Raw genomic sequence first — 9,916 nt, forward strand, 5'->3', positions numbered from 1 at the left:
AAAAAAAAGTCATGTATATCTTGTGGCACTTTACTTAATGTGATTGAATTGCTTTCCTTAATGCAACCGACACTCCCACTAAAAGTAATAAAATCTAAATTCAAAAGAATATCATCTTTAATAGTCTTTATAATTTTTTTAATGGAAAAATAGTACAATCTTTTATGCCACAAGTTTGAGGAGTTTTCATTTATCAAGCTATATTTAGGACCAACATAAAGATGCAAGATAAATTAAATTATTGAGAAATCATTAAATTTTAATTTATACAAACCATCATGAATAATACCAAAACTAACATAAGAGGTATTTTCAATAAATTAAACTTTTATTCTAAATTTTGAAAATAACCATCAAGGTTAATTAAGTTTAGACAAATCAATAAATAAATTATTTTTTTTCAAAATTAGGATGAATATAAAAATTTTTGAACAAAATCTAAATAATGATCAATGTCCAAAAAATAAACGATAAGATCCAATCATTTCAATTAGAGTTTTAACATAATTGGTTTGAAAACAATCTTGCACCGTATTAAAAACATGAGTAGCCGTTTTCTTTCCTATGAGACTGAAAATCTTAAGCAGACTCATTTTCTTTATGTGTCTATTTCTTTATGTCCTTTTATAAGCATTCTTCCTTTTTTTTCGGCACCTTGAATTACAAGATCAATAAATGATATCTCAATTATTTAAGTTTTGTCTCTTCTTAAATAAACATACTAGTCAATATATCAACTTTCTACGGGTAAATTACACTTTGCACCCTTGCACTTTACATCAAATCTCACTTGGGCTCCTACACATCAAATTGTGACAATTAACCCCCTGCACGTTTGGTCAAGTGTCATTTTGGCCCTTCTGTTAGCCACATCGTTAACAGAGGTTAGTCATATGAAAAACGTGTGAGGATAAATTACACTTTGCACCCTTGCACTTTACACAAAATCCCAATTTAGTCCCTATACATCAAAATTGTGACACTTAACTCCCTAAAGAATAACTTTTGTTAGCCTCACTATTAATAGAAGGGCCAATGTGACACTTGACCAAAAGTGTAGGGGTTTAAGTGTCACAATTTAATGTGTAGGGACTAAAGTGAGATTTTGTGTAAAGTGCAGGGGTGCAAAGTGTAATTTACCCACTTTCTACTTACTATTCAACAAACTTACTTAAAAATATTCTTAAATTTTTTAATTGAGTAGTCAAGTTAGACAATTTAATGACATGCTCATACATCTCATGCATACCATCAAACTTTATATTGCTAAGCTTAACCATAAGTGCCCTAACAAAAAACTTATTAATATTTCGGAAACATTATTTCACATTATTTAACATTATCAATTTAAGTAAGTTAAAACTTAATGTTTGCTATACTCATTTGCATAAAAATATAAACTTTATTTGTTCAATCCTTTTATACTTTATGAAAAGTCTTTTCTTTCTTTTATACTGCTTGAACCATAATAACAGTAAATTTTTCAATTAATAATACTAAGTCAAAATTCAGAACATCGAGATGTAATGGAACTTATTCGATTCATTTTGAGAAATCTTTTTCATTTAAAATCGAAACAAACAAGGTATAAAAATATAGCAAGATAAAAACTTTAATCAATAATTCATGCTCACTACATTAATGCTAAGAGTAATCAATAGTTGATAATTAGTAAAGATAAATACATGTTTAAACAATCACAAATAGTATCACCGTGATCTATTTTTGGGATAATCTAATGGCATACTATTTAACAATTATGGTGATTCCCTTTTACCAATAGGACTAGTTGATAAAATATTCATAATTAAGTAAGTCTGTTACCTTTGGGTATTCATTCCAATATCAACTATGAATACCCATCAACAATCCAATTCCAATTCAAAAATTACTTAGAAGTTGTGCACCTTTGGGCCAACCTAATATCTTTGTAATTAAAGAATTGCGATTTGCAAAGTCATTATTTTTTTAATACTTGGGAAGGGTATTAAATTTTAATTATTTGATTTGATATCTATGTGTCATTTCGATTGGGTCATTTTAGCAACTACCAATCGTATCATAATTTAAATTTCAAATCACAATAAAAACTTTGCATGGACATTATTGAATAAATAATAATTTATTCACAATTATTCATCATCATAATCATAATGCATATTACTAAAGTATAAAAATAATATTAAGACAACAACTATTAACAGAATTCATATTCTATGTCACATAAGAATATATACTTTGTAACTCATCAGACCACCCACAAAAATCAAACTCATAAATACTGATGGTAATATCATATTGAAATAATTATTAGAGGTTACAATCAAATCCTTAAATAGTAATATGCTTGGTACTATAAAGATGACAATAAAATTTTAATATGCTTTCTTATACTAAAATTTAACAACACTTTAATGTGCCTCATAGTAAAATTTAAAAATATAAAATTCAACAAAACATAAATAATAATGATTCATTATGTAACACGAATATCTTTAGACATTACTAAATCAAACAATACAATGGTCATTATCCACTAAACCTTTCCTCATAATAAAAATAATTAAATCATTCATAGTATTTGTCACAACCCCAACCCGCCCCTATAGGTTTAGTGTTGTAACCGGTCAGTAATCCGCGATTACCAAAGGCCTGACTGAACCAAGCAAGTAAACGGGGCTAACGGAAGCTATTATATGAAAAAACAATATGTTCAATGAGCTGTGAATACACGAGGCAAAAGACATTGCTATAGTTATATATACATTCATGCATGAGTACATTATGTTGCCACAGGTTTGTCGAAAGCCAATAAAAAGAGAAAAGTCACTCTTATCAAAAACAAAAATAATGCTGGGGACAAATGATCAAAATACATGAGCGAGTTACAAAAGGGTGCACCCTGGCCACCTCAAAACTCAGATAGATAGGAACCTCACAGTGAGGCACAGAAGTTAGCTTGACAAAATCAAAGCAAGGTTGTCATGACCCGAACCCGCCACCGTGGGTTAAGGACATAACCGACCAGTAATCATGAGATTACCTACGGCCTCAAACCAAACCAAATGTATTTTAACAGAGTTAATGGGGGCCAAACGGAAGCAATTTAAAACTTTGTCCATAGAGCTGTGCTTACATGGCACATCGTAACAATCATATATATGCACATTAATAACTCACAACAAAATATGTACCACACAAGGTTCTGTATATACAGGATCATAATAGTCTAAGTCAACCCATCAAAACTATATACACCATATTCAAAGACTTCGCCCACATGACAAAATAAAACAAAATGACAAAAAGACGAAGACGGGTCTCGTGCGTGAGACACGAGGGCTGACTCTTCAAAACCTTTGTTGTTCCACACAGACATCACTGAGGCTGGGTCTGGACTTCTCTTGGCTCACCTACAAACAAATGAATGAGCGTGAGCGATAGCCCAGTGAATAATATCAAATACAAAAGTTATACAACCGATATGTAGAACGACATGCTTCAAACGGCCTTGGGCCCAATTCATATTTCTATTTAACATACATATAAATAATTTAGGTCAAGTAACTATAGTTCCAAACATACTGGTCTTTGGCCCATTTATCTTTCATTTGTCAGACTGGCCTTTGGCCCATTCAGATTTTCATGTCAAGCTGGCCTTTGACCCATTCAACTTTCATTCATGTCAAACTGGCCTCTGGCCCATTCATTCATGTCAAACTGGACTCTGGCCCATTCATTCATGTCAGACTGGTCTCTGGCCTATTCGTTTATTCATATCAAACATTTGTCCGTAATTCAAACTAGCAAACTTATAAGGCTTATAAGGAAATAAGCAATTGGACAAATGACGACTTCAAGGTATCGATATTACTCACAGTGATCGGTTGGTTGGTTTGCCCTGGAGCTCGACCCTACACATTCCATGAACACAAAAGGGTCACAAATAATTTGATCCGTTCTAAATTCACATATTCCTCTTTAGGCTTCATTCTTATCTCTTTAACTAAATTACAATGCTCAATGCATGCCTAAGAGTACTTAGAAGTGAAAGAGAACAGAAAACGAAATACAAGATGTCATTTCAAAATTTCAGAAAGTAGGGTCCCCGCTCGAGCGTGGACTTCCCCGCTCGAGCGGACCCTTGAGGCCTGCAAAAGTACTGGATATGTCAAATTTACGCTCGATTGTGCACTCTAGCGCTCGAGCGGAAGGTCTCTCTACATGGCTCCCCACTCAAGCGTGAACTTCCCCGCTCGAGCGGACATCCATGTATGAAAAAAATACTGGGAGCACGAATTTCCCGCTTGAGCGTCTCTTCCCCCGCTCGAGCGGACATAAAAAATTCTGGGTTTTTCAAAACACATTCTTGAGATTCAACTTGATGTTCAAAGGTTCCAAATGCATGATTTTGGCTCAAACTTCACATATATATATACTAGCATGGTATAAACACTGAATTTCAACATTATGAAGCTTAATTCCAAGAATTTCTCACATGCATGCCTCAAATTAACCCAAACTCATCACCAACACATCAAATTCAAACATGCAAAGCTCACACCTCCATGATCTACACTTACATGTGAGAGATATTCATTATTCTCAATTTAATTGGTGAAGAGATGATCAAATACATGGATTTCAAACAAGATTCATCATGGATTACACAATCTATGCTTAAACATGGAAATTTATAGCAATTTCCTACATGCATGCCTCTAATGACTTCAAATACAACAAAATCAACTCAATTTCCTCATAATCAATTTAATCCATGTTCTTGACCATTATTCAAACTTGAATTCACAAGATGATAACTTACAATTCATGAATTCACTTACCTAGAGGCTTAATTCTTGAGTGTAGCTTTAAGATTACCAAGTTCCTTAGCAAATCTCTACTTTGAGCCTCTTCTCTCACTAAATCCAGCCCCCTCTCTCTCTAGAGCATAATTTCAGAAGTTGAACTCAAAAAAAACAAAAATGAGAGTGTAATGGCCTTAATAAGAGCTCCCTTGGTCACATTATTTTAATATAAAATAATTGAGCACTAATTCATCAAATTCAATATAATTAATTTGATCCGAATAAATTTTCAATTAAATTTCAATGTAGGCTCTAAAAATTATGCTAATCACAATGGCGTAATCGATTTCAGGTTCTGTGGCCGATATGGCTTTCAATTAATTTCCAAAGCAGATAATCAAACAGATATTCCTACGGTGAACAGATAGAAATTCAAAACCACATATTTTCACATAATGGCTCACAAAATCATATAAAACACATAATCATACTCATATTAAGGTCTAATTGACATGTTTCGGAATAGGGATATCACAAAGGTCGATGCCACTATGTCCTTTCCTGGGCTGGGTCACCTATATAACATATCAAAATATGAGCTAGAGCCCAGTGAATAACAATTGAATAAAGATATTCTGAACGATAATTATAATGTAAAATAAAACACATACTGTGCAGATTCGTATGACATTTGAGAAGCATAACATATCACGTAGTATATCTAAAAGCAAGAAATACAGGCGATCTAGAAGACCAAACAGATGGTCTTGAAGACCGAACAGGCGGTCATGAAGACCGAAGATCAGATATGATAGCCAACACCACATTAAACAAGAGTTCCATGAAGTGGAACTAACAAATCTGTAATCATTCAAATGGTGCTAGGGTTGCCACTGTAAACAACGAACACAGCGATAAAATTATCATTCATTAACATAAGAAACCTTCAAAGTAATACGTAAATTCAAAGCAGAGAAGAGGTTATTGAAATCAATGTATTTGTGTAATAGTGTTACTCACAGTGTATACCGAGATGCGCGTGATTGGCACTTGGCGTTTGACATGCATAGGCAGATACAGACGTAGCATCCTTAATTTTCCATCCAACTAACCAATTGGTTCCGTTACTTAGGAATCGATTAGCCTAAATGTCATTAACTCTTGTTAAATGTTCATGTAATGCAAATGGACATTAATTACGGGTGTAAAACATGCTAACGGAGGCCCAGGAGTGGGGTCAACGAAGCAGAAAAGTGAAACCGGAGTCGCCAAACAGCCGCACATACGGGACTCCATCCACACGTACGCCGCACGTGCGCCACCAAGTGCTTTTAGTTCAGAATGTTTCTAGTACCTCCCTTGCTTTCCGCACGTGCGGACCCACCTACCGTACATGCGCCTGTGCTTCCCCCACATGCGGGCTCCCCAGCCGCACGTGCATTTCTAGGTGTTTCCAGAACCGAATTTCTGCTCTGTTTTGGGGTTCCAAATGCCTCAAAATCAAACCCAAAATCAATTAAATTAAGGGTCACAAATTAATAAACATGGCGTACAAACAATTTCTATGTTCAATTCAAGAATAGAACCATAGATTCAAACTCAAATTCTACAATCTCATAAACAATTTCAAGGTTAAAAAGAAAATATCACCGAGGCATATTGAACTTCTATTCCTTTAACAAAACCATGGGAATTTAGTTTAGAAGCATACAAAACCAAGTAATTCAAACTAAAATAGGTTTATAACACAACTTATACTACCCAAACCCTTACCCTCCATTTCAATTTCAAGGGTTCAAGGTGAAATCTACTTAGATACAAGAAATTGGGAGAGAATTCTTACCTTAATGAGTTAAGTTGATGAAGTTGCCTCACACTTTCTCCCTTTCTTCTTCTCTTCTCTTTTTGTTCTCTAGAACTCTCTCTCTCTCTCTCTCTCTCTCTCTCTCTCAGATGATATTTCTCTCACCTCTCTTAAGACCAACAAACATATATATATATATAATGTTAAGTTACTTGGTTTCAAATAATTTTAATTTATACCCACTTCAATTAAATTATTTCTTACCATAACCTAAGGTAATTAATCCCCACTTCATCTAATTAGGATGAATTAGACTCTACCACCTTGGTCATCATTTAATTTATAGCATTATAATTTAACGAATCAGACAGGTCTTTTTCCCAAATGAACATGTCTGTCAACAAACATAATGCATATAACACATAAATAAGCATATAATGTACAGAAAAATGCATAATTCAGATTAATCACAGAAGTAACAAGTAAGAAAGAAAATGGGTGTTACAGACTCTCCTCCTTATGGTGTTTGGTCCTCCAAACTCAAGTACCTTCTCCAATAAAGAGTGTAGGGTCTAATGGAAACAATTTAGGGTATTTCATTAGCATATCCCCTTCTCTTTCCCATGTTGCATATAAGCCACTGTGATTCTGTCAGTCCACTTTTACCAACGAAATGTCTTTATTCCTCAACTTTTTGATTCGGCGACTAACAATTCGAATAGGTTATTCTGTATACGTATAATCATCACTCATAGGTATCTGAGTAGGTTCAACAACTTGTTAAGGGTTTAAGAGAGATTCTCTTGACATGGAAATGTGAAAGATTTTATGCATGTGTTCTATATCCGAGGGTAAAGCTATTTGGTACGCCACCAGACTTGGTTTCTCAATAATCTCATATGGTCCGATGTATCGAGGTGCTAACTTACCCTTGACTCCGAAACGAGTGTGTCCCTTCATTGGTGTAACTTTAATAAAAACATGCTTGCCTACGTCATATTCTCTTTCCCGTCTACGCACATCAGCATAACTTTTCTGTCGGTTTTGTGCAATTTTCAATCGTTGTTGAATCAATTTCGCTTTCTCTATAGTTTCTTGCACAAGTTTGGGTTCCAATAATGGTCTATCTCCAATTTCAGCCTAACAAATCGGCGACCGACATTTCCTGCCATATAGAGCCTCGTATGGTGCCATGTCAATGCTGGAGTGGTAATTGTTGTTGTATGCAAATTCAACCAAAGGCAGATGTGTTTCCTAATTTCCTTGAAAATCCAATACACACATACATAACATATCCTCAAGCGTCTGAATTGTTCTCTTTGATTGGCCATCTGTTTGTGGGTGGTATGCACTGCTCAACCTCAATTCAGTTCCCATTGCCTTTTGCAAACTTTACCAAAACCTCGAAGTAAACTTCGGATCTCTATCTGATACAATTGACACAGGGACTCCATGCAATTTCACAATTTCATTCATATACAGGGTAACCAGTTTATCCACGGCATATGTTGTCTTAATAGGTAGAAAATGAGTGGATTTTGTCAATCGATCTACAATTACCCAAATAGAATCCATACCTCTACTGGAGCGAGGCAAGCCAACTACGAAATCCATTGCAATATGTTCCCATTTCCACTCCGGTATTGGCAATGGTTGAAGCAATCCTGCAGGTCATTGATGTTCCACTTTAACTTGTTGGCATTGCAAACATTTGGATACGAACTCCGCAATTTCCCTTTTCATTCCCAGCCACCAAAAATTCTTCTTTAGGTCTTGATACATTTTTATGTTTCCCGGATCGATAGAGAATTTGGAACTATGGGCTTCTTGGAGAGACTGTTTCTTCACATCACTGTCGTTTAGAACACATAACCGTCCTTGAAACTTAAGTATGCCATCCTTAAAACTGAACCCCGGTCTAGGTTTGGATTCCCATTCGTCCACTATTTTCTTGAGGAACTCATCTTGCAACTGCTTCTTTTTTATCTCTTTAACTAGTATCGACTCACGCACTACTGTTTCCTGTCTGGTGAGTAAACATGCTAAGTTTCCCATGGATTTTTGACTAAGGGCATCGGCCACGGTATTAGCTCTTCCAGGATGATACATAATTTGCAAATCATAATCCTTAATTAGCTCTAGCCATCTCTGCTGTCTCATGTTTAGCTCCCTTTGGGTAAAGAAATATTTTAAACTTTTGTGATCTGTATACACCTCACACGTAACCCTATATAAATAGTGGCGTCAAATCTTCAATGCAAAAATCACTGTAGCCAATTCCAAATCATGAGTCAAGTAACTCTTTTCATGCGGTCTCAACTGACGGAATGCATAGGCAATCACCCTTCCGTTTTGCATCAACACACACCCCAAACCTTTATAGGAAACATCATTGTAAATGGTAAAGCTATCTGTGCCAAAGGGTAAGGAGAGAATCGGTGCTGTCACGGAAAGCTGCCTCTCTTTGATCAATCCATTCGAATGGTACCCCCTTCTGCATCAACTGAGTGAGTGGCAAAGCAACCTTGGAAAAGTCCTTCACAAATCTGCGATAATATCCAGCCAGGCCCAAGAAACTACGAACTTCTGTCACATTCATTGGTCTCGGCCAATTTACAACAGCCTCTACCTTTTGTGGATCGACAGAAATACCCTCTTTTGTTATCACATGCCCTAGAAATGTCACACTATCCAGCCAAAATTCACATTTCGACAATTTAGCATACAGTTTTTTCTCTCTCAACGTTTGAAGAGTAAGTCTCAAGTGGTGTTCAAGTTCCTCCTTGCTTTTAGAATAGATTAAAATGTCATCAATAAAGACCACAATGAACTCATCAAGGAATGGCTTAAAAACTCTGTTTATTAGATCCATAAAAGCAACTGGTGCATTTGTAACCCCAAAAGGCATAACGAGGAATTCATAATGATCGTATCTTGTTCAAAAGGCAGTCTTCTCCATATCTTCAGCTTTCACTTTTAGCTGATGAGATCCAGATCGCAAGTTGATTTTTGAAAATATTTGTGCCCCTTGTAGTCGGTCAAACAAATCATCAATACGTGGCAACGGGTACTTATTCTTAATTGTTACCTTATTCAATTCCTGGTAGTTAATACAGAGCTTTAAGGTTCCATTCTTCTTCTTAACAAACAACACTGGAGCACCCCACGGGGATGTACTAGGTCTAATAAATTTCTTAGTCAGCAATTCTTGTAATTGCGTTTTCAACTCTTTCAATTCAGTAGTCGACTTCCGGTATGGGGTCTTAGAAATCAGTTGGGTACTTGGTACTATTTCAATAGTGAA

At 35.4% G+C, this 9,916-nt stretch overlaps 1 pseudogene; it reads right to left on the bottom strand.

The window, feature by feature from the left end:
* Positions 1–9,019: 9,019 nt before the first annotated feature.
* LOC145796424 (putative mitochondrial protein AtMg00860 pseudogene) lies at positions 9,020–9,520 on the bottom strand (annotated as a pseudogene).
* Positions 9,521–9,916: the final 396 nt, after the last annotated feature.

The sequence above is a fragment of the Camellia sinensis genome, chromosome 7 (genome assembly GCF_055761805.1).
Source record: "Camellia sinensis isolate YWXY chromosome 7, ASM5576180v1, whole genome shotgun sequence".
NCBI lineage: Eukaryota > Viridiplantae > Streptophyta > Magnoliopsida > Ericales > Theaceae > Camellia > Camellia sinensis.